Consider the following 27,092-nt stretch of genomic DNA (forward strand, 5'->3'; position numbering starts at 1 on the left):
AGATATCTTTCTAATCATATTAGAATGCATGTTTAGGTGATATCTGGGTTAGATAATATTTTTGAATTAAATTGCATGTCGAGATAAATTTCTCAATTAAGATTGGATTCAAATTAGTCTAATCCTAAACTTAAAATAGATAATATCTCACCTTAATTAGATTTTTTTTAGCAATTCTAATTTCGAATTTCATAAAAAAATACAAAAAAATGTCTTAGGATAAATTAATTCCATTCTCTAGGATAGATTGCACATTTATTAAGAAAACACAAAAAATATTATGTGCATGTCATTTAAAATTAGATTCATAAAATGTATGTCATTTAATGATTGTCATTAGAATTAGGTCATTTAGTTATGTTGCATTGCATAAAGCATGATTCTCATTAATGAAATGAAAACAAAAAAAAAATTGCGTAGTAATTAAAAATCATATATAGGGTTGATGATGTAAATTCTGATTTAACGACGCAGATACTTTCATTGCTACAAGGTAAGTTTCGCAATTTATTCATTACTTTCTTGGGTGTTAACTTGGTGGTTTGCACATCCACATGATCACTTCACATGGTAGGGAAATAGATTTAAAATCAATTCAAGCTGCATGCAAAAATATTTTTGAAAATAAAAGGAAATGGTACTGAAAGGGCATTATAAAAGTCTAGTGTAATCAAGTCCCTGTACCCAAAGTCTCTAGTTTGTAGGAGTAAACTAATTCTCTCGTTATTTTACTTAGGTGTCTAATCGACCTACCATAAACTGATTATTGGCGATTCATAGATAAAATCTATTTGCATGTCAAAAATTTGAACCTAAGTCGTAAATTAGTATGGGCTTGGGAGAGTCCGGGCTAAATTTAGATGTAGTAATCCATTAGCCAAATTTTAGGTGGTGCACCCGAAAATTTGGTCGCGACAACTATTACATCATGTCCAAAGCCAGATGCCTCATGAGACAAGACGTTCACTTCTTGTTGTCCAGGAAGCAATGCTCAAAAAGTTCCCAAGAAAATGGGAAATGTCCTAACTTTGAATGAGAATAAAATTTATATTACCTAAGAAGCAGGGTTACTTTCATATTGCAATACAAAATTGAGTTCTAACTCCCCTAACAATATTTGCAACAAATTCCTTAAGAGAGAAGAGAATGGAAACATTAACTTTAAAATACCATAAATTCTTCAATACACCCAAAAAAGAAAAGGTCCAGACCCACCATCGGAAGTGCTGGTGGGCCAACTAGGGCTGCGCTGGGGTTGATAACACCTCACATATTTCGTTTTAGTTGGCTCTGGGTGTCGCCCATTTAACACGAAGGATGAGGTTATCATAGCCATATCCATTGAGCTTATTGATCGCCCTCTCAGCATCTTCCTTGTTTACAAAGTTGATGTCACGACCTACCATCGGGGGAGGGAATAGGTTTGGGGGTATTGCCTAAAGGACGAGCCTAAGGCCCATGATTAGGCGCGGGCTCTCCCAAACCCATACCCCGCGTGACATTGGGATATTTTTAGGAATTTCACACAAAAGGAGTCGCCACTAGCTTATTGGGGTCAGCTAGAAATCAAGTGAGACATGGGAGCGTGCCTCACTTCCTACGTAACTAGAGAATCTAAGTTCGGGGACTTGATTATACTAATTAACCAATTAGTGCCATTTTGGTACCTAATCTCGTTTATTTTAAAAGAAAAGATTTTTGTCAGGCAGTTTGGATTGACTTTATACCTATCCACTAACATAATCATGCGGGTGCGCAATTATTAAAGTAGCAATTAGCAGCCGAGGAAAGCATTAAATAAATAGCATGGGAGAGCACACAATTAACATTAAGGAACAGATAAATGCTAATACTAACTAGACTGAATGGAAGCCAAAATCGACATACCAAAATTACATAATCAAAGGTATTCGTCTTTAAAGACAACTATAACCTCTTGAGTAGAATTCTAAATTGAAAGACTTCCATTTTTTAAAAGAAAGTAAACCAAAAGATTAATCTAAACTTTTTTTTTGATGAATTTTAATTTTAAGTTTTTACGAATTTTTTGGGATTTATCAAAAAGCTTTTTAAAATTTTTTTTTCGAATTTTTTGGTTTTTGATTAATTAATTAATTTTATTTGTTGTTTTCAAATTTTAATTGATTTTTTTGTTCTTTTTAATATTTATTTATTGTTGATAAAAAAAAAGGATTCGGACCGGGTCATGAGACCCGACCCAACTAAACAGACCCGAATCATACTGTATCAGGTTAAACTAAAAACATTAATCCTAAAAGGCTGCTCGAAATTAATTATAAAAGCCCATGAAATTTTTAACTCTTTTTCCGGCCCACATTTGAAATGAGCTCAGCCCACGATAGAACACCTCAACCTACAATAGAACACCCCAGCGCACTTTTCACATTTTTTCTTTTTTATTTTATTTTATTTTAATTCTTTTCTCTTTTTTGTCCTTTTCCGTTTTGTCTTTTTCTGCTGCACTCCTTTCTCTGCATTCCTCATTCCCGAAGCAAATTTTTGCTTTCTTTTTCTATATTTTGTTTTACTTTTTACTTTTTCTATATTTTACTTTTTCTTTTGTTTTTTCTTTCATTTTTTTTTCTTTTTGGTCTTCTTCTCCTTCGTGCTTGACCCCTGCACGCCCGAAGCTTCCCTGCCCAAAACATGGCCTCATCGAGACTCAGCCAAACAACAACGCAGCCCGGAACAACCGGTGACCCTTCCACCGCCGAACTTCCGCCGGCCACTAGTTGGCCGGAGATCATCACCATCATCGGCCGAGCATACCCTCCTTGGCCAAACACCGAACAAGCAACAACGACGATGGGAACGTAGCGAACGACCACACGACCGACGCCCAAGGTCACCCAACACCACCGGACATCACAATAGAGCGCGACATGCTTGGACAACTCGATTTCAGTCAAAGACAAAGCCACGGAGACTGGATCTCGTTGTGGCATTCTATCAAACATGTGGAGGGCGCTGCAGAATCACGCGTTTCTAGCTCAACTAGGACCCTAACCCAAACCGAGACTCTCACCAACAAACAAATAGACATACAGCAACCAAAGGGGAAGTGGACAGGCCGGAGTTCACGCAAACCATTCGAACGCAAACTCCGGCTCGGGATGCACAGAACCGGGTGAAAACAGGGCGCAAGGAGGACGTACCGGATCCAATTTGAGGACGTTGGCGGAGGGGTAGTCAGGCGGGGCTCGCGCGCAGCTGAGGCGACGGCTGAAGCTTCCTTCCTCTCCCTTAGTCGCTTCCTCGCTCGGACTCCTCTCTCTCTCTCTCTCGGTTTCTCTCTGTGTTTTGTCTCGGCTTCGTCTTCAGCCCCTCGCCCCTCGCCCCTCGGACGGCGGGCAACGGGCGGACGGATGGGCCTCCGGCCACGGCTAGATGCTCCCTCGAGCTTCCTCCCTCCCTCCGGTTCCTCTCCTCTCTTTTTCTCTATCCTTCCTGCCTCTCCCTTTTGTTGCTGTTCCTCGCCCTTTCACCTTTTTCTTTTGCAGGTTATCGTGCGAAGACCAGCCATGCCAGCCGCCGACCAGGCCGCTCCCGACCCGTGGACCACGCTGCCGTCTGCCACCCGATCCTCTGCTGCTCCCGCTTTCGCTGCTCGCTCTGTTCTGTCTTTCTGCAGGTCCTCGAGCGAAGACCAGCTGGAGGGAGGAAGAACAGGCGCGGGCTGGGCTGAAGGAGAAAGGAGGCTGGGCTGGGCCGGGCCTAGCGCAAGGGCAAAGGGAAAGGGAGGGGGCTGGGCCGGGCCAAGGCCAGCTCCGGCCCAACCCGACGGTTTTTTCTTAATTTTAATTTTTTTTTGGCGACCAATTCCTAATTTTGTATGCGATTAAGTTTTAAGTAAAATAGTAAAATTTAGGTGTCACAAATTGACAAAGCCGAAACCCCTGCTCAAACCTCGTCTTTTGATCAATCGCAACATACACACGACTAACTAGGCCAAACGTGCGAAACGGTTCGAGCGGATCGGGCTCCCGAGTGTCCTCGACAAATTAGTTACACGGACAGAATTCTCTTCATTCCTACGCCTCATCTCCGTCCCCATCCGCTCTGCCCCAGCTCTCATGCTCGGGGGCACATAAGCTCCCTTAGTGCTTGTTGGCTCTGCTGCCGCTGGCTTATCAACAAAGGTCTCAACTGGTTGAGCAAGGTCCTTATATGGACATCTTGATGTCCAGTGATCTCCCTTCTTACCACAAGTCCTGCAAACCATGAGAACAACACCTCCTTTCCCAAGCTGAGCCAAGTTATCCCCAGCTACCTTTGTTTCTTCATATTTAGTACCTGTCATCAAGATCTCCCTCTATGAGGCAAAAAATTGACCAACGTTGGACCTATAAAGATTCCTTGAAGAAACCATTTCACGCGAGATTGTCAATTCACTCCCACTTAAAGCTTTTTCGAACTGAGAGATTGCATCAGCAGCTAAAGTGTCATGTAGATATGTCTTTACAATGAAATACAAATGCAATTTATTCAAATTTTCCACATTGCTTTCTCCAAAGACGATTGAGAGATCACTGGTCGTGAGAGATCTATTTCAATCCGTATAGAAAATCAACTAATCAAGATATAATTGGACAGATTCGGAAGACAAACTATTAGATTTCTTCTACAAGAACAATTGAATGACTGTAAAAGAGACGTCCATAGAAGAAAATTAGGGAGTTCATATGCTACCGGTACCTGGACTGCGGCTCCACCTCGGTCTCCTACCCGCTGAGCACTTCCCCGTGCGGCGACCGGTCGTACAAGGTCCGGTGCGACGCCGCGGACCCTCTTCTTCGACACCCTCAACAACTCGTACCCGATCACCTCTGTTGACCCGGAGAGCCAGCGGCTTGTGATCAAGCCTGCAAGCCTGCTCACCAACGCCTGCGTCACGTCTGACCTTGTCCGCCAGGGCGTCCAGCTCAACTCCTCCTTGCCCTTCAACGTCACAGGTAGCAACACCATCCTCTACCTCAACTGCACCCCCACGCTGCTCAACTCGCCGCTGAACTGCTCGTCGGCGAGCCTCTGCCACGCCTACATGAACGGCACGGCCGGCGCGGCGGTGTGCGCGGCCTCAGAGATCTTCTGCACTTCCGGGTGGGCGGGTTGACGATGTCCTACTCTATCCGGGTCAAGGACGCGGGCTGCCGGGCGTACACGGGCTTCATCAACCTGGACCCGAGCGAGCCTGTGAGCCTCTGGCCCAAGCCCGGGATGGAGATCCAGTGGGTGCTGATCGGGAGCCCGTCTCCGGGGCCCAGTCGGACTGCGACGGGAATCCCACGTGCCGGGCCGACCCAGCGTGGGGCGGGGTCAGCAGGTGCTTTTGCCAGCCCGGGCTCACGTGGGACCTCACTCTAGGAGTTTGTGTAGAGAGTAAGGGTGCGTTTGGCTGCACCCATTTCTCATTCCCAGAAACAGAAATTTCTGTTTTTTTGTTCTGGGAACAAAAAGGAACAAACGCGTTTGTGTGCGTTTGTGTTCCTTTTTTGTTCTTTTGTTCCCGTAAACAAAAAAGAAAACAGAAACAAGAAACACAAAAAGTTGTTTTTTGTTTCGGAACAAAATCTAGAAATACTTCTCTTTTTCTTTTCTTCTTCTTTTTCTTTATTTTTCTTTGGCCGGTCGCGGCCTTGGCCATGGCCGGCGATCGCCGGCGACCGGCCGACGAGGGCCGGCGGCCTCGCCCGCCCACGGCGAGGCTCGCCGCCCGGCGAGGCCGAGCCCGGCCGTGGCCGGGCAAGGCTCGGCCTTGCCTTGGCCGGGCGAGCTCGAGCTCGCCTAGATCCGGCGAGGCCGACCTCGTCCAGCGGCCGGCGAGGCTCGGCCTTGCCCGGCCACCACCAGTCGGCGTCGCTGGCGGTGGCCCGGCCGGCCGGGCGAGCTCGGCCTTGCCGGATCCGGGCGAGCTCGAGCTCGCCCGGCCAAGGCGAGGCCGAGCCTCGCCCGCCACCACGCCAGCTCGGCCTCACCGGGGCCGGCGAGGCCGAGCTCGCCCGCGGTCGGCGAGGCTCGGCCTTGCCCGGCCACCGCCCGGGTCGGCGTAGCCCGGCGGTGGCCCGGCGAGGCCGAGCCTCGCCGGCCACTGGGCGAGCTCGGCCTTGCCGGATCTGGGCGAGCTCGAGCTCGCCCAGCCAAGGCGAGGCCGAGCCTCGCCCAGCCACGGCCAGGCTCGGCCTCGCCGGGGGCCGGCGAGCCTCGCCGTGGCTGGGCGAGGCCGCCGGCCCTCGCCGGCCGGTCGCCGGCCATGGCCGAGGCCGGCGACCGGCCAAAGAAGAAAAAGAAAAAAAAAGGAAAAATAAATAAGAAAAATAAGAAAGAAAATAGAAAAATAAAATAAAAATATTAAAAAAATAAAAGAAATAAAAAAATTATACAAATTTACCAAACGTGTTTCTATTTATTTTTTGTTCCCGAACAAGTTTACCAAACGTGTTTTTTTGTTCAGAAATTGTTCCCGAACAGAAACACTTTTTTTATTTCTGTTTCTGGAACAATTTTTAAACGAAACACAACCAAACGCACCCTAAGTTTTTTAAAGTGTTTTTTGGGCACTTTTATTCTTCCATATATTTTTATTTTTGGTGCGAGAGTAACCATAAATCTTATGTACATTTATATTTATTTATTTTTAATAATATTATGTTGCTTCTTGGAAACCCTAACTGGTAATCAATTATTATTTGATTGCTCCATCCGAAAAATAGGTAAGCAGTGGATTTTCTTGTCTTTTGGTGCAGATGTGACATGTCAAAATCCGGATGATTATGGAACGGATATAACTACTTTCATAACAGGTGCCTACTCCCTATTCTAATTATAACATCTTGATATTTTTTTTTCCGATGTGTTCCGCATCATTATAATTTCATTTTAATGAAGAGCATAATTTTTCAGTTTGAAAAATTCGGTTTTACTTTACAAATCATAAGTTGATTTCAAAATTTAAAAGGATGGCTCTGATTCCACTGAATTTAGGCTAAGGAAATCATGGTCGATGAAACCAAGATAGCTCAATTTAACAAGATTATTTAGGAATAGAATGTTTGGACACTTCACGTATAATTTGTTGATCGTCAAAATTTGCATCTAGCTGAATTCCCTTCACAGTAGGTCTTATATTGTGTGAAGATGACAATTACAGTTTGAGCTACGTGAAAGCATCTTGTTTTGCTGTCTTATGAGATCAAATGCAGTCCTCAATTCACTGTGTGACAACTTTGAAATCGTTGCAGGTTTAACGTCTGGGATAGGTGTGGCCCTTCTTGCAGCCATCGCTGCTCTGTTGCTACATAGGCGTCACCGGCGCATTCAAGAGGCTCGAGAACGCCTCACCAGGGAGAGTGGGGATATCCTTAATGCCAGGGGCGGCAGAGCAGCCAAATTGTTCATTGGGAAAGAAATAAAAAAGGCAACGGCCGACTTTTCTAAGGACCGGCTTCTTGGTGCTGGTGGATATGGCGAAGTCTATCGAGGCATCCTAGATGATGGCACTGTTGTTGCCATCAAGTGTGCGAAACTCGGGAACACCAAAGGAACTGATCAGGTCCTGAACGAAGTTTGGATCTTGTGCCAAGTCAATCACCGAAGTCTCGTTCGTTTACTCGGGTGTTGCGTCGAGCTTGAGCAGCCGCTCTTGGTTTATGAGTACATCGAGAATGGTACTCTACTGGATCATCTCCGTGGTGAAGGACAGGGTAAATTGTCCTGGACTCGTCGCCTCCAGATTGCACATGACACGGCCGAGGGCCTTGCTTACCTTCATTTCTCAGTGATGGTTTTAATTATTAATGTGATGGGCCTAAGTTGGCCCGTCCACCCATGTTGGGCCTAAAAGCCCGGCCCACAATATTAGGGCCTATGGATAGAGGGATATGATGAAGGGACACGTTTCTTTTTGGAGGGGACGTATATAAGGGGGAAATAAAGAGGGAGGAAGACACCTTTTGAAGCAACGTATGTTCCTCCTCCCTCTCTCCCTCAAAAACGCTTCCAAAAGAAAGAACAGTAAGCAAGAGGCGACACCCATCTTCCCTTCAAGGCGAATTGGCATCATCGGATCGAACATGGCTAAATTCTCTTCCTCATATCGGCGTCGGTGTTTAATCTGTGGCTAACAAGGTACGTTCGATTCTGTGATGTGCCTTAGGATCGGTGATGCATGTGTTTTTCCCGGGCTCGTCTTCCGCACAAGTTTAGGGGTTCGATTTAGTGTCGAATCCGATTTTGGGAATCTGACAATCCCAACATTGGTATCAAAGCCGTAGTTCTTGTTTCCCGATCCTTTTTTCCATGTTTTTCCCGACCCCTTTCATGTTTATGGATGATTTCTTATTGATTTTTTGTGAAATTAATCGGCCGACACCGATCAGGGCGGAAAAATCCCGACACCCGAGCACTGTTCATCCATTTTTTCGAGTTTCTGTAAGTCGAAATCCATTTATGATGGTGTTGGATGGAAGGTCTCATCGAGACGAGCGCGACGAGTGGCGGAACGCCGCCAAAGGCCACCGGACGTGCCCCCACGCGCACGAAGACGCAGGTGCGTGCGTCGCATGCGCGCGCGGGGCCGACGCGCCCACGTGCAACGCACGTGCGCAGGGGCTCTGATGGCGCGTGCGTGGCACGCGCCAGCTGACGTCATCGTGACGTCAGCTGCACACGCGTGCCGCATGTGCCGGTCGGTTTGCCCGACAAGTCCGACCGGCTCGACTGGTCCGTCCGATCCGACCGGCTCGACTGGTCCGTCCGATCCGACCGGCTTGACTGGTCCGTCCGATCCAACCGGTCCGACCCGGCCCGTCCGGTCCGACTTGACCGCCCGTTGACCTCGACCCGGCTGACCGTTGACCCGTTGACTTCGATCGTTGACCGTTGACCCAAAAAAAAAGGAGGAAAAGAATGTGTTTCTTTTTCCAATTAAGTTTATGTGGATTATATGTGATCCCTTATTTGTTCTGCATTTGTTGCAGGAACAATGCCTCCCTTTAGGTTGCGCACACCTGTTCGTCCAATTACCGATGAACAAAAGGAAATGCTTTCTAAGTTGATAGCCGAGCTGATTGATCATCGATGGGAGAGTGGTGACTTAATTGATCACGTTCTTGAAGTCAACAGGAAAATTCAAAAGGTCATATGGAATGGTCGTCCCATGCCATAGTCTGAGATGGTGCGATTTTTCATGAACACTATTCCACCAGAATGGCAAGGAGTGTTGAATCGTATATGGGATGTCAACAAAGCCGCTTCATAGAGGAAAATTGTGATGGATTTTATAGATGATTATTACTGGATTCTTACAAGAGAAAAGATCAAGAAATTGAACAAAATAGGATCTTTCCCAGTTTGTGTATTGACTTGGTGTTAGATGTATTGGCTGGTCTTTGTTTAGTGTGCTTTGTGGACATCTTATGTAATGTTTACTACTGGATTGTTGTTGATGTCGCAATTGATATGTAAGTTGTATTATGTGAAAGCATTATTATTCTATTGTATGTCAAATATTATTTGCTTTCTATTATTGTTGATTGCTGTGGGTAGTTTATAGAAATTTTTGTAGCTTCATAGAATTTATTTTGCATAAGACAATTATATTAATGATAGTTTTAAGTTAGGATTTTTGGAGGATGATTGGAAACATAGTGACTTTTTGATTCTGAAACCTTATTTGAAATTGTTCATTAATATGATGGGTCTGTGCAAAATGGATGCATAAATGATAGGCATTAATAATACGTGCATATATGTCTGATATGTTCAGATCAATGGCTTCAGCCACAAAAAGCACAGTTGCTGAGCTAAACAAAAGTGAGAAGCTCAATGGCGATAACTATGAAATATGGCACATGAAAATTTAATATGTGCTGGAAGAGCAAGAGGCACTAGAAGCTCTTAACCTGACCATGGTAGAACTTGAAGAAGGAAACACTGCACAACACAAGAGAGATAAGGAAACATTTGTTGCATGGAAAAGAAAGAACTCCTTTGCTCACATTACGTTGCTGAGTAGCATGGAAAATGATGTTACGCGAGAGTTTAGGCATTTTGAGAATGCCAAGGAAATGTGTGAAGCATTGGCAGCAAGATTTGGTCATACTTCGGTGACCAGACTAAGGTAGCTCACTATTAAGTTTGACTCTTATAAGAAGCCTCATGGTCAGACTATGAAGCAAAATCTTAGAAAGATGTCAAACATGATTAATGAGCTGAAAGATGCTGGCCATGTCCTGACTGATGAGCAGCAAGTGCAAGTAGTGATTCGTTCCTTGCCTCAGAGTTGGGAGCATATGAAGGTGCACCTGACCCATAATGAGAATATCAAAACCTTTGAGGATGCAGTGCGTCATCTTGAGCTGAAGAGGACTGCCTCTTGGCGGCTAAGCTGGAAGCTGAAATCTATCATGCTGGTTTTGGCTCACATGGAGCTTCGAGCTCTAAGCGCAAACGTCCTAACTGGTTCGATAAAGGGAAAGGCAAGGAAGCAGGTCATTTAGGGAAGAAACCTAAGCTTAACCAACATGAAAGAGAAAAGCGTCCTCGAATGAAGAAGCTTACAAGAGTGAAGTGTTACAATTGTGACAAGAATCGTGAGCCAAAGAAGGTATACACCCCTTGTACTTTTCAAAACTTTGCTTATGTGTCGAGTTCTGTATTCTTAACTGAGTCTAATCCTTTGTGGATTGTGGATTCAAGAGCGACAGACCATGTAGCGAAGGATAGAGAATCCTTCGTGGAATTCCGACGAGTACCAACTGGAACTAAGTGGATCTATGTGGGAACAACTCCAGAGCTGAAGTAAAATGAATTGGCACCTGCCAACTGAACATGCGTGGTGGACGCACTTTGTTCCTACATGATGTATTGTATGCTCCAGAGATTCGTCGGAATTTAGTGTCTGTTTTAGTATTGGTCAAGCTAGGTTTTAATATGAACTTCCATAATAGAGGTGTGGATTTGTTTTTGGATACAAATTTCTATGGTTATGATTATTTTTAGGATGGTTTCATTGTATTTGATATTGACTATGTTAATGCAAATGTTTGTTATTCCCTTCTCACGTCTCCTAATTCATATGATAATGATGTGAATGTGTGGCATGCTAGACTTGGTCATATTGGCCAACAACGTATGAATAGACTAGCCAAAGAGGGCTTGTTGGGCAATATTGAAAAAATCGATTTACCCATATGTGAGCATTGCCTAGTAGGGAAAACGACAAGGAAACCATTTGGAAAAGGTAAAAGAGCTGAATTTCCTCTGCATTTAATCCATTCTGACGTCTGTGGTCTAATGAATGTGAGAGGAAGGCATGTGGCTGTTTATTTCATCACTTTTATAGATGATTATACTCGATTCGGATATGTCTATTTGATTTCTCATAAATCTGAAGCATTAAGTTGTTTCAAAAGGTTTATGAACTTGGTAGAAAATCAATTAGACAAGAAAATAAAAGCATTGAGATCCGATCGAGGTCGAGAATATTTATCTGATAAGTTCAGAAAATTATGTGATGGAAAAGGAATAGAAAGACAGTTGTCTATTTCATATACTCCTCAACAAAATGGTGTTGCGGAGAGAAGAAACAGAACTCTATTGGAAATGGTTAGGTCCATGATGGCGCATGCTAACTTACCTATCACTTTTTGGAGTGATGCGTTGTTAACTGCTGCCTATATACTTAATTGGGTGCCTTCCAAATCAGTTACTTCCACTCCATATGAGTTATGGACAGGTAGAAAATCGGACTTAAGTTTTCTTAAGTCATGGGGTTGTGCTGCCTATACTCATGAGCCCTCTCACAAGTTTGGGAAATTGGGTCCCAGAGGAAAGAAGAGTATTTTCATAAGATACTCTGAACACTCGAAATGGTATGTGTTCATAGGTGAGCAGGAAAGTGGGAGTACAACTGAATTTGAATCACGGGATGTCACATTCTTAGAGGATGAATTTCCTAAGAAAGGGCGAAATAGGGGAAGATTACTCCCTATTTGAAACATTGGATCAAGATAATGATATTAGTGGAGTTCGTCCAAGTGGGAGTAATATGAGAAGTGATGAATTGAATTCAACTCATTCTCAATTATAACCACATGATGAGACAACACCATCATTATCTAATCCTAGTGGGAGCATAATGGGGAATGATGTACAAAGTGTACAATCTCCCATACGGCGAACAAGTCGCAAAAGTATTCCCCGTCGACATTTTGATATTGAAGGGGAAACTTTTATGATTGTTCCGCAAGATGAGGATGAGCCAAGAAATATTAATGAGGCTCTAATTTGCCCTAGTAAGGAAAAATGGATTCATGCAATGGAAGAGGAGATTGAGTCAATGAAGTCAAACCAAGTTTGGAAACTTGTTGATCTTCCAAAAGGACGCAAAGCTATTGGGAGCAAGTGGGTTCTCAAAATAAAGCGAAAAGCTAATGGCTCGATAGAAAGGCATAAGGATCGCCTTGTGGCGAAGGGGTATAACCAACATGAAGAAATTGATTATGAAGAAACATTTTCTCCTATAGTGAGATTTACCTCTATTCGCATTATTCTGGCAATAGTGGCTAGTATGGATCTTGAGTTACATCAAATGGATGTAAAGACTGCTTTCCTCAATGGAGAATTAGAGGAAGAAATATATATGGAACAACCTACTGGTTTCATTACAAAAGGCCAAGAAGAAAAGGTATGTCGACTTTTGAGATCGATATATGGCCTTAAGCAGTCGTCAAGGTAATGGTATATATGTTTTCATAATGCCATAATGGCATATGATTTTACAATGATAGATGAGGATCATTGTGTACATATCAAAAGATCCAAAGATCAATTTGTGATCATATCATTATATGTTGATGATATATTAATTGTCGGAAGTAATATGGAGTTTGTTAATACTATCAAGAGTTGGTTGTCTTCCAACTTTGAGATGAAGGATATGGGTGACGCTGCATACATTCTTGGAGTTAAGATTTCAAGAGATCGTTCTAAGAGATCGTTATCTCTTTCGCAAGAAACATATATAAATAAGGTTCTTGAACGATTTCGTATGCAAGATTGTAAACCCATAGACACTCCTATTGCAAAAGGTGAAGGATTGAGCCATAGATTGTGTCCAAGGACTCCAAAAGAAAAGGAACAAATGTTCCTTATGCTAGTGCTGTTGGGAGCTTGATGTACGCTATGATGTATACAAGACCTGACATATGTTTTGCAGTTGGAATGGTGAGTAAATACCAATCCAATCCAGGTCAAGCACATTAGAAAGCCGTTAAAAGAATACCGAGGTATCTGAAGGGAACTGCTGATTACAAGTTGAATTACCAAGGAAATGATCTGCGACTTGAAGGCTATTCAGATGCTGATTGGGGAGGAGATTTAGATGAAAGGAAATCTACCTCTGGATTTGCTTTCTTACTGAACAATGGCGCCATATATGAAGCAGTAAGAAGCAAACGTGTATAGCCTTGTCCACGATGGAAGCTGAGTTCATGGCATTATCAGCAGCAGTACAAGAAGGAGTTTGGCTTAAGAGATTTTTGGATCATTTAGGTGTTATTGAGAAAGCTGCAAATCCATTATTGGTTAACTGTGATAGACAAGCAGCTATAGCATACACCAAAGATCCAAAATATCATGGCAAGACCAAACATATAGATACCAAGTATAACTTTGTCAAAGATATGGTTGCACGAAAGGATGTGAACTTACAGTACATATCTACGCATAGAATGGTAGCAGATCCTATGACAAAACCAATACCTAGAGATGTGTTTTGTGGTCATGTAAAATCTCTAGGATTGCGTAGAGTTTGATGTACTGAATATTGTAATTTCCCTGAGTTGTTCACTTTTATGAATTTGTGTTTTTCATTATTAATGCCTATGAATCTTTGTTTGACTTTTATGCATCTTGATGCTCAGTGCATTACATTAAGTTGAGAAAGTATATCGGACAGATAAAAGATTAGCCCATTCACACGGGTAATCGCCTCTATTTACTATGTGATAAATAGAGATGAGACGGTTTTTAAGCTTATTATCTAGGTGATAATTGAGAGCTCAAGCTTAAAATATATTTGTCACCTTAACTGGGTGTTAAGATGAGGACAATATTTACTATGTCCGAAAGTAAAATACCCCACATATTTTACTTTATCTGTCTAAGATGCCAGATGTGAGTTCTAATGAATTTTCTGAATGAGTAGATATGTGAACTCAAGTTAGACATTAGGTATGTCTGAACTATCATCTGTACGGTATTGAAGGTGTAGACATACGCTCCATGGGAAATGAGTTAATACCGTAATACGTATTTCATACTACGTATGCATGAGACGACCAATAAGAGTGGCAAAAGTTTGATCTCAACTTTTATGCCGTGTGAGACTCTTGAGGAAACTGGTTCCTCAATTTTAGTGCCCTCATGACTTTTACTTATTCTCAAGATTTCTATTTAGTGTTTGCTATCTTAGGATGTTGCCAATGATCATGAGTTGATTCGATCTAATGGGACATTTCTAGAAAAGCAAGCTGAACTGAAATTGAAAGTTTGAAGGAAAGAGGAAAATCGAATTTGGAGAATCACATTGTAGTTTTGTATTCACTGGTCGACCAATTATGGTTGTCTTTGGGATAATCATAATTGTGAATACAATATATATATATATATATATATATATATATATATATCATTGTTTAAAAGAGATCAAGAGAGATATAAATGTGATCGATCGATCTAGGGTACTGCATACTAAATCTACTCGAGTGTGATGCCCATTATGAGCTGCTATATATTCCTAACAGATGTATGGCAACGAGCTCTCAAAGTATGCTGGTCGCACGGATTATTCACCGGTATGAATGTTGAAGAGAGGTAAAGAGGATCATGTTCGGCTCACCATGTGCGAGTGGGAGATGATGGTTTTAATTATTAATGTGATGGGCCTAAGTTGGCCCGTCCGCCCATGTTGGGCCTAAAAGCCCGGCCCACAATATTATGGCCTATGGATAGAGAGATATGATGAAGGGACACGTTTCTTTTTGGAGGGGACATATATAAGGGGGAAATAAAGAGGGAGGAAGACACCTTTTGAAGCAACGTACGTTCCTCCTCCCTCTCTCCCTCAAAAATGCTTCCAAAAGAAAGAACAGTAAGCAAGAGGCGACACCCATCTTCCCTTCAAGGCGAATTGGCGTCATCGGATCGAACATGGCTAAATTCTCTTCCTCATATCGGCGTCGGTGTTTAATCTGTGGCTAACAAGGTACGTTCGATTCTGTGATGTGCCTTAGGATCGGTGATGCATATGTTTTTCCCGGGCTCGTCTTCCGCACAAGTTTAGGGGTTCGATTTAGTGTCGAATCCGATTTTGGGAATCTGACAATCCCAACACTCAACAATTCCTCTGATATATCACCGAGATGTCAAGTCTAGCAACATATTGCCGGATGAGAAGTTGAAGGCCAAAGTCTCAAATTTTGGGTTATCTCGGTTGGCTCACACTGATATGAGCCACATATCGACGTGTGCTCAAGGTACACTCGGATATCTTGACCCCGAGTACTATCGCAACTACCAGCTGACTGATAAGAGCAACGTATATAGCTTCGGAGTAGTGCTGTTGGAGCTATTGACATCTCAAAAGGTGATAGACTTCAATTGAGCAACGGATGATGTGAATCTGGCGGTCTATGTGCAGAGGATGGTGGAGGTGGAGAGGATAATGGATGTTGTGGATCCAATGCTAAAGGAACAGGCGAGCACCGCCAACGTGGAGACCATGAAGGCGCTTGGGTTTCTTGCCGTGGGATGCTTGGAGGAACGGAGGCAGAACCGTCCTTCCATGAAAGAAGTTGCCGAAGAAATTGAGTATATCATGAGTGTTGCAACGGCCGAAGTAGTAGAGAGTTAATTCTGCAGAACCAGGTAACACAGTCGAATAGTCATGGGTAGTTTATTTTTATTGATCATGCGTGGTTGTTGTACTTGTCTCTAAGCACAAAGATGGAGCCTTTCACAATCCTGAAGTTTATGTCTCTCATGTAATACAGAACCTCTTCAGAAGGCAGTTTTTTACCGTAGGTTTACTGCTTGTTCTTGAATTTAGCACTAAGAGAACCTTTTTGGACAGGATGCACAAAAGTATATTTTGTAGTGAATAAGCTTTGACTACATGCGTCTGGGTCAAACCTCACTATCTGGAAACATAAAGAGCCTATCTTTTAAGTTCTTTTGGCTGCTCGACTCGATTATAACTGATGCCTCATGAATCAACCAAGACGAGTTCAATCAGCGTTGGATACATCCTGACATGCTAAAACATCCATCCATGCTAATACAAATTCGAGTCTGGGGCGCCTTTCCACTTTCCAGCTTCTTTTTTTTTTAATTAATTAATTAATTAATTAATTAGTTATTTTTTTTATATTTTTTTTATTGTTGGCTTGCAATTGCGGATCATGCAACTCATCTTCCTATTAGCTTTTCTGATCGTGTTATCCCCATAATGACTAAACTACTCGAATGAGAGATAAATGTAAAAGATCTTAAGAGCTTGCTCCTAGATTATATGAACTGATCTAACAAGCGGCAGAGAAATGTTGCAGCCAGATCTTGACTTCATGTGTTAAGCAAGATCTATTTCCCTCCATAATCAGGCAAGAGCTCGCATGGAGAGAAAACATGGCAATCTAGCAGTGAAAAAACAACTCGAAGCTTACTTGTCCTTGCAATATCAGTCCAGTCATAGATTCTTGCTAGAAATGGCTCCCCTCAAATTGACTCATCCCAGGAAGCAGAACAAAAGTTAATATTTCGATGGTGCTGACTTACCTGTTGAAACCTCTATGGCGGACCATTATTTCCTTAACGATGCCGAAGCTATGGTGGTACTGGAAAGATTTGGTGGAGTATGGTGTTTTTCTCTTTCGGAGAGGAAAGTTTGTAATTAGCGATAAGTTCCTCATACAAAGCATTTAAAGGTAATAGAAACGAAAACTTTGTAGGTAACATTAACCAAGTTATGCAGCAATGCTAATTTCGAGTATGGCCTGTTCTACTTAAAGACAATAAAGCATGACTACAGATAATACGGCTAGATTGGTTTATACCTAGTGTTAAGAGACAGACAATTCTTAACAGTGACTTGTCAAGAATTTACAATCTGTCGTCAGTATGGTTTTTTTCGCTTGGTTTAGCTCTAATTGCAGACACCCTTCTAATGCTCTTGTTTTGCTACTATCCTCAGAGCATGAATTAAATAATTTTTTTATTGGAAAGTTTCTACTTATTATAACCACGTAAAGGCTTAGTCAAAGCACATACTTCTTTGGCATGACGTATTGCCTACCTACCGCCTCAAATAGCAAAGCTGGAGCTCAGACAAGACTATCCAAAGCTATATAGCTCGTGAGACGAGACATTCACTTCGTTTTGCCCAGGAAGCAAAGGTAAAGAAGTTTCCATGAAAACGGGAAATGTCCTAACTTCGAATTAGCTTGAAATTGATCATTATCTGAGCGGCAGGGTTAATTTAATATTGCAATACAAAATTCAGTTCTCACTCCCCTAGCAATATTTGCAACAAGTTCCTCAAGAGAGAAGAGAATGAAAACATTAACTATAGTTGACCAGCGAGCACTGCCGTCAAGGTGATTACTGGAAAAAAGAAGCTATAGCACCGTTAATGACAATTTCCACCAATTTTTGGAAGGAATTGCATTAGATGATGGACCTAATTGTTGTTGTCAATGTAATAATAGGTTTTCAGAAAGTCCTCACAAGAACTTTGGTTTTAGGGTTTGACTTATGCAGCAAATAGACCGCAATTTCTCGATTTGGGGCGAATTTGCAATGCCAAACAACGTCATTTGATTTATATCTTGAATGTTAACATCTCTGGCAAGACACATCAGATATTTTATTCTAAAATAATATAACATAGAATTTTTTGACAACACAAATAGTCGATGTCACTTGAATGGTCAAATTTAAAAGTGGTGATACTTAATTGATCTCTTTAAAAGGTATGGCACCAAGGTAAATGCCGTAAAAAAGAAGCTATAGCACCGTCAATGACAATTTCCACCAGTTTTTGGAAGGAAGTGCATTAGATGATGGACCTAATTGTTGTTGTCAATGTAATAATAGGTTCTCAGAAAGTCCTCACAAGAACTTTGGTTTTGGGGTTTGATTTATGGAGCAAATAGAACATAATTTCTCAATTTGGGGCAAATTTGCGTTGCCAAAAGAAGTCATTTGATTTATATCTTGAATGTTAATATCTCTGGCAAGACATATTAGATATTCTATTCTAACATAATATAACATAGAATTTTTTGGCAATACAAATAATCGATGTCACTCGAATTGTTGATTTTTAAAAGTTGTGGTTTAATTGATCTCTTCAAAAGGCACGGCACCAAGGTGAATGCCGTAAAAAAGAATTTATATCACCGTCAAAGACAATTTCCACCAATTTTTGGAAGGAAGTGCATTAGATTAGATGGTGGATCTAACTGTCGTTGTCAACTCGGAAAGTCCTCACAAGGCTCAACCCAAAAGGCACATAAAGTGTTGCTTTTTCGGCGTGGTTAATTTTTGACGAATTGTGAAAGTGCTTCACTTGAAGCACTGTCGCGCACCTTCTTGTTTGAGCTTCTAGATTGAGTGAGATATTCCATTTTTTAGTACCAATGGTTCTAAAATTAGTTTACTAGATAATGTGACATATCGTGTAGTTGGGTTTTTGAATAAGTAGATCAAAGAATCCGAAATAAATCTGCTGCCCCATGTAAGGCTTGTTTGATAACCAACCAATTCTTAACTATTTCTATTCTTTTGTTTTTTGTTCCAAATAAAAAAAAATCCGTTTGAATTTGTCAGCTAATTTTTGTATTATCGGGGACAGATTAGTGGCTAAGGAATACATTTGGAACAACATCAATAGGTAAAAAAGAATTGTTCATTTGTTCTCGAGAATGATTCTAGATTCAAGTCATATTAATTTGTTTTTTCTTCTTCCTCCTCTAGCTAGTTGCTGGGCTTGGCAACGAGCCTGGTGATCGGACAGAGATGAGGTTCGATGACCTTGCCCAACCGTGGTGAGGTTGACCTCGCCAGCCCTTGACAAGGCTCCCTCAAGGCCGGCAAGGTTGTTGGGTAGAGGAAGAAGAAGAAGGGAAAGGAAAAATGAAAAAAGAAAAGAAAAGAAAAATCTCAGAAAATTATTAAAAAATTAAAAGAAATTCCACATCACAAAAAATAAAATAAAATTGAGGGTAGTGTCAAACGAGTCTCTGTTCTTTTTCTATTATGAGAATAGATATTTTATGCAATTAACAAATGTGTTCGAATGCTCAAAAACTTGTCTATGGAATGGAATTAGAAAAAATTATTTCTAAGTAGAAATTGTTCACATAAATAGAATGATTACTAAACGCACTCTTAACATATCAACCTTGACTTTGCTCTCACATTGCTCTATCCATTTTTACTGTATGGACCCTTGAATTAAGGGATATAAGTGTTTTCTTTTCTTTTGTTTTTTTCATGGATGATTTGAAATTAGATATTATATAAGTGTTTTCTTTTCTTTTGTTTTTTTTTCATGGATGATTTGAAATTAGATATTAATTGATAACAACAATATATCTAAGATATCGAGATAAAGAGATCTGACAGTTGAAATCAAAGAGTTACATAAGTAGCAACGTTGTTGATCCCCATTCACATCCATGGGGGATAAAAAGTCTTAAATTCATTACACTTTGACAATTCAGTCATAAACGTTTTAATTGTGTCAATTAAGTTATAATCTTTTTAATCTTTTTTCCAATTGAGTCTATTTAGACAATTTTGATTGAAAACAGCTTATGTGAACACTGGTTGCCTTACATGGCGTGGCCAACCTTGACATAGACAATTTACAATAATATTTTAATATATATATTTTTACTTTCTTTCTCTATTTTTCCCCTTCCCTTCTTCCTCCTCTAGCTGATCGCCAAGTCTTAACAACCAACTAGAGGCAAAGGCCAGCGAGGTTGACCATGGGCAAAGCTTGCTCCCATGGCCACTGGGAAGGGCGAGCATTGCCCGAGACCTAGCAACCAGCTAGAGAAAGAAGAAGAGAAGGAAAAAAAAAGAGAGAAAGAAAATGAAAAATAAAATAAAAATTGAAAAGTATTAAAATTGTGGCATCCGTATTTTTGCCGACCTCGGAAAAATAACGATACGTCACGGATTGATGAAATTGTTATCGGAATTCGTCATCGGCACCGATTTTGGACCCCGTCGTATCATCATCATCGTTGGCACCACATTCGACCCGTTTCATCGCCACGCGACGTCTCGAAATATTAATTGTCGGAGAAAATTTTACATGCACGTGAAGAAGTCCCCATGCGGCACACGAGGGCACGCCGACCACCCTTGTTGGACTTCAATTAGTTGACTTTGGGACAGTCAATCAATGGGGTACGTTCGTGCATGGATAAGCCAAGTGGCAGCCCATGTTTTTCCCCAGCAACCGTCGTCCCCTTGCTGCCTGAACTCTTCTTCAGTTGACTAGGAGAGTCAACAAATTGCAGCCACGTCCACGTCTTTGGACGGTCAACAATTGAGGGAATTGTTGACCGAAGGAAGCAGCTGTGAATTGCTTCAATCGGCCACGTCGTACATGCAATATGCAAGGTGGCCAGCGGAGAGAGAGTGTGTTGGACAGCTGCAAGCCACGCCTCATCCATGTCTTCAAGTGGCAAGGAGGCCACCAAGAGCAGCCACGTTCCCTTCCACCTGTCTTCGCCTCCTTCTGCCGCCGAAGCATCTCTTTTGTTGACTGGTTTTTAACAAAACCAGTGACCAAAGTGGAAAACGGACGGCAAAACCGAGAGAGAGAGAGACCGAACGAGCGAGCGAGCAAGTGAGAGAGAGAGAGATGCGAGCAGTGAGTGAGTGCACGGTGTGAGGAAGAAGAGACCACCCGTGCCTGTGCTTGAGCTGCCGCCGCCGTCGCCGCCGGTCTTCGTCGCCGTTGAGCCAAGCCCGAGCTTAGGGTTTTCCTTGTCGTCAAGCTAAGGAATTAGAGACAAGTAGAGTCCATCAATCTACCCTTTGCTTGCTGTGATGTGTGTGTAGAAAATGGTAAATTTCGGATGTGGATGAAGTGTGAAATCTCGAAGCTACAAGAGTTGTGTTCTAGCCTGGTGTTCTGTTTCTGGAAAAATAGTTCGACTTTTGATGATTTCGTGAGTTGCATGCAATATTTTAGTTGAAAACTGACTTCAACTTCTTGATAAAAGTTGTAAAGGACTTCTTGGAGAATAACATATCAAAATTTGAAAGGAAACGGACAAGTATAGGTCGATGAAACCATTTTTCTTTGATGAAGCTAGATCTGGAAATTGTTATGTTGATTTGTTGTGATTCCGTGAATTCTGTGAAATTATCTAGTCCGAATTTGATCTCGTGTTCTTGATGAGAGTTGTAGACGACATCCATACTAAAATTTGAGGATAAACGGACAAGTAATGATCGGGGAAAACGATTTTCTTTGAAAAGGATGAATCTGGACAGTGAACCGAGAGATAGGAAGAGTTATAAAAAATTATAGATTTTAATCCAGAAGGAATTAAATTTCAATTTCTTCATGAGACTTTTACCTCTATGTCTCAATTATAACATATTAAAATCTCATAATTTTCGGAGTTCATTTAAGGGTTTAATCGAAATTATTTCTGAAACTGTGCAAAAGTGGTATTGGAATTTCTTTTGCTGTGATGTATAGATTTATGTGATTGATGTGAAACTTTCTTGACATAGTGTTCTGCATGAAATATCTTCCTCTGGATCTTGTTTACATCGTGTTAAATTTTCAGAATTTATTGAGATCGTTTACTAATTTTTCCAGAATTTTTATTAAAGAAGTGCATTTTGCTTTATCCGAAATTTGCTGTATTTTCAAGAATAAATGGACTGCCCTACGAAATATGATGTCTTGAGTGGTTATATATGCTGCATATATGGCGATGTTTGGCATATCATGTGACATCAAAAGATGGTTTAGATCTTTGATATTGTTGCATCAAATGCCATGATGAAAATGAGACATATATGAGATTATATATTGTGATAATAACGAGACCGTCGGAGGTGTGAGCCGACGATGCCCCGGGAGTGTTGGGATGCCCAGAGTGTGGGTGCCAGATACCTGGAGTGTGTGTGCCAGATGTTCTCGGGAGTTTTGAGATGCCCGGTAGTATACGGTACATAATGTCTAGGGGGAATGCCTGGTGGTATGGCGGTACGTAATTCTGGAAGCCCTGGAGGTGTGTGCCGGGGGGATTCCTCGTGATGCTAGTTGGGATACGAGATGCCCGGAGGTGTGTGCTGGATGCCCAGAGTTGCATGCCGGAGGCCCTCGCGATGCTAGGTTGGATGCGAGCAATAAATTGTGGGATGCAAACATTGGTCCCTGGATGAAAAATAATGAGATTCTTGTGAAAGATAAGAATTGAAATTGAATCATATGCATGGGTGTTGATCTGCTTATGAAAGTAAATTGATGCTATTTGATATTGAAAGTGTGATCATGAAGGCGTGAATGGATCTCATGGTGATGTATACTTGATAGCATGGATGATACGAATCATGGTGATATATGCACGATGGCATGGTGAGATATGCATGATTGCATGGTGGTATATGCACGATGGCATGGCAAGATGTGCATGACTGCATGGTAATATATGCATGACTGCATGGTGATGTATGCTTGATAGCATGAATGATATATGCTTTACTCGTGATATCTTGATTGTCTTGCTTGTTGCATTGTGTAGTTTGATGGATCTTTACTGTTGAGTGGTTGTACTCATCCCGTTTGGGGACTAACATTTCAGACTAGATAAGATATCTCTGTTGCCACTGCTATCGGTAGATGGATCAAGTGGTTGGATATGACTGCGAGGAGGAGGATAGCAAAGGAAGGAACTTTTGGACGCCGACACTGATCGATGGACTTTAAGTATACGACTGTTGGAGGAGATGTTGGTCATCTTTTGAAGTATTAGTCGAGTATAGAAGACTATGACATTTTGATGTATCGATGAATGATGTCCATCTGGTTTAAGTAAATAAAAGTGTTCGGCTTTTACCTAAAAATGTTTAGTAGGTGTGCATCGTTTTTTGAATATAAGGAAGGGAGTTGATGGATGTGCTTCTGCCATATAAATTACGCAGGGACCGATCTAAAAGATATAAACCCCCCGGGATCAATAGACCTTTAGGTTAAGCAAGAGAATGGTAATCAAACTGTGGCGACCCTAACGGTTCGGGAGCCGTCGAGGGGTGCCACAAAAATATTATTGAAAATGCCCACATCAATGTGACCGCACCACATAGAATGATTGGTGTCTACATCAACTATTTTTGGCAAAAATTGATCGGATTGGCTTAATTAGCAAATGTTATTGGTCTTGTTGGAATATAATACACGGAAATGATATGATCTTGCAATTTATGTCAACGCGCAAACTCTAGAGAGATAAATGAGAAATAAAAGGATATTAGAAATTTACGTGGTTCGGTCTGAGTATCGGTACCTACGTTCACAGGGAGAGCTAGTAGCAAATAATCCACTATAATCGGAGAATCAGAGTTTACAATCGCTCACATGCTCGAGTGTTTCCCATACGCCAAAATCGAGAACTCCAACGTTTGTCTTTTGGTTCACATACATACGGCTTCGCATTCTTATTCAAGGCTTCGTGTGGCTGGACGTCTTTCTTGTGCAGCTTCTGGAATCTTGTGGCTCCTTTTACGTGCGGCTCTTTACGTTGATAAAAGAAACCTGACCTTTTTATATTGTGTGACAACCTCCTCTCTTGTCCCACATCGCCTAGGGAGGGAGGTCTTGGTTATATCTCTTGTCCCACATCGCTTAGGGAGGGAGGTCTTGGTTAGCTTATAAGGCTTGGGTCCCTCTAATCTGTGTAACACGTTTTAAAGCCATGAGGGAAAAGACCATGGCTGGGATAGCGGTTCTTCCGCGCCAGGGCGGGTGACCCAAAGTGGATAATATTACACAGTGGGGCCCGGGATGTTATAAGTGGTATCAGAGTCGACTCCCAACCGCGTGTGGGGCCACAGCAAGAATGCTATTCTGACGCCCATGAGGCCACAGCGAGGACGCTGTTCTGTTAAGAGGTGGAGAGTGTGACAGCCTCCTCTCTTGTCCCACATCGCCTAGGGAGGGAGGTCTTGGTTAGCTTATAAGGCTTGGGTTTCTGTGTAATGCGTTTTAAAGCCGTGAGAGAAAAGATCATGGCTGGGATGGCAGTTTGTCCACGCTAGGGCGGGTGACCCAAAGCGGACAATATTACACAGTGAGGCCCGGGATGTTACATATTGTGTGCCCAAAGTCAAAACTTTGACTTTGGGCACACACCATGGGTTCTTTTCTTCAACATGGATTCGCTCTTTCTGCAGATAAAAGAAGAGAACCCTAACTTTTATTTATTTTATATTATTTCTTCTTTTGTAAACCTATAAGGAGTCAAAGAAAAAAGGGCTTCTTCATCCAATTTGAAAATCTATTTGGGAAATCTTTATCAACAAATTCGATTTAACAAATCGTTATCCCAATTCAAACTCGAGATATTAATTTAACAATTCTCTACCTTGGCTCGATGTTTGAAGCCAAGTTATAATGTTCATAATCTATGCTGCTCTCCTACCACCCCGACGGGCACTCACTCTCCACAGATGCTAATAGAGCTCAGTTAGAGCTTGAGCTTCGCCAAAGGAACAGACTTATCATGTCTGCCAGGTTATCTGTTGTAGCAATCTTTTTGACAATAACATTACCCTTAGCTAAGACATCTCAGATAAAGTGGTACCTGATATTGATATGCTTCGTTTGCTCGTGATAAACTGGATTATACGCCAAATATATCGCACATTGATTATCACAGTGTATATCTACACTTTTTTGTTCTAAACAAAAGTCTGAGAGTAAACTTCGTAACCATATTACCTCCTCGCTACAAAAGTTAGTGCCATGTACTCTGTCTCAGTCGAAGACAAGGCAATGTGATCCTGTAAGGACGCTTTCCAACTAACTGCACTACCCGCTAGCGTAAACACATACCCTTCTAATGATTTGCGATCATCCAAGTTACTGACGTGATCCGAATCCACAAAACCAGCGGTTTCATTGCCATTTCTGTCCATTCGATACTATACTCATGTCTGTTGTCCCATTCAAATATCTAAGGATCCACTTCATAGCTTCACAATGGGTTTTACCAAGACACTTCATATAGTAATTAACCACGCTCACAGCTTGTGAAATATTAGGCCTAGTACACACCATAGCATACATAATACTACTCCTAACACTAGAATAAGGAACATGGGACATATGCTCCTCCTTCTCTTCTGTTTGCGGTGATAATTTATCTAAAAATTTAAAGTGCTTTGCTAAAAGCGTACTTACAGATTTTGCTGATTGCATATTAAAACGCGCCACGTTCTTCATAATATATTTCTTCTAAGATAGACGTAAAACTCCTGCAGTCCTATCACGCAAAATCTTCATACCTAATATTTTCTTTGCAGCACCCAAATCCTTCATTTCAAATTCAGCATTTGACCGCCACTTCAGCACATCAATATCAAACATATTCTTGGCTTCTATCAACATATCATCAATATATAAGAGTAGATAAATCAAAGAATCATTCTCCAATCTCCTAAAATAGACATAGCTATCTATCTAACTTTTTGAATAGTCTTGACTAGCCATGAAAGTATCAAAATGTTTATACAACTGCCTAAGAGACTGTTTCAACCCATACAAAGATTTCTTCAAGAAGCAAACATGATATTTCTTACTCTGAATAGCAAATCCCTTTGTCTGTCTCATGTAAATCTGCTCCTCCAACTTACCGTGAAGAAACGCAATTTTTACATCTAGTTGCTCTAACTCGAGATCCTGCAAAGCAACTAAGTCAAGTAAAACAGGAATAGAAGTATGTCTTACCACAGGAGAGAACACTTCATTGTAGTCAATGTACTCATGCTGTATATATCCCTTCGCCACAAGTCTCGCCTTATACCTCGCTGTCTTGACACTGGAAATGCCCTCTTTCCGTTTAAAGACCCATTTACTTTCGACAATCTTTTGACTCTTGGGTACTTTGATCAGCTCCCATGTCTGATTCCAATTGAGTAATTCCATCTCTTCACTCATAGCCCCTAGCCATTGTGACGACTTAGAACTAGCTATTGCCTCAAAGTAAGACGAATGCTCATCTGTCTCCACCTCATCCCCTACAGTCAATGCATAAGCAATATCTGTATAATTATAACATACTGGTGATTTAATTTGCTTTCTTTGTCTATCTGCAGCTATAGTGTGTTGCAGTTGTGCTAATTGTCCACTATCACCAACTTTAGGAATTGCGGCCTCATTTGTAATCTCAACTTCTGTTACCTTCGAGGTCTCTGGAGTCTCCACCTGAAGCTCCACCTCACTAATGATACCACAATTTGTCTTCTTTGTTGGTTGTGTCTTAAAACTCCTCTATTGAAGTATTGCAGTCTCGTTGAAGATCATGTCTTTATTGATTAGAAAATCAGGTGATCCGGGATCAGTGCACCACAACCGGTAACCTTTCACCCCATGTGCATAACCCAAAAATATGCACTTCTTCACCATTGGCTCAAGCTTACCATCACTCACATGAGCATATGCAGGACATTTGAATATACGTAATCCGGAGTATTCAACAAGTTTCCCCAGCCATATTTCCTCAGAAGTCTTCCACTCGATAGCAGATGATGGAGATCGATTAACCAGGTAACATGCCATGTTTACCGCTTTAGCTCAAAATTCATTGCCAAGTCCTGCATGCAAAAGTATGCATTGAGCTCACTCAAGCAAAGTTCCGTTCTTCCGTTCTGCCACGCATTCTGCTGTGGTGTCCCAGATACTGTGTGGTGTCTCACAATACCTTCTTTCTCGCAGAACTCGGTAAAATCTTTACCACGAAACTCCGTGCCATTAT

The 27,092-nt window shown here is 41.7% G+C and overlaps 2 pseudogenes; one reads left to right on the forward strand and one right to left on the reverse strand.

The window, feature by feature from the left end:
* Nucleotides 1-1,023: 1,023 nt before the first annotated feature.
* LOC104454333 lies at nt 1,024-4,505 on the reverse strand (annotated as a pseudogene).
* On the forward strand, nt 4,485-16,092 carry LOC104455885 (annotated as a pseudogene).
* Nucleotides 16,093-27,092: the final 11,000 nt, after the last annotated feature.

The sequence above is a fragment of the Eucalyptus grandis genome, chromosome 7 (assembly GCF_016545825.1).
Source record: "Eucalyptus grandis isolate ANBG69807.140 chromosome 7, ASM1654582v1, whole genome shotgun sequence".
In the NCBI taxonomy this organism is placed as follows: Eukaryota; Viridiplantae; Streptophyta; class Magnoliopsida; order Myrtales; family Myrtaceae; genus Eucalyptus; species Eucalyptus grandis.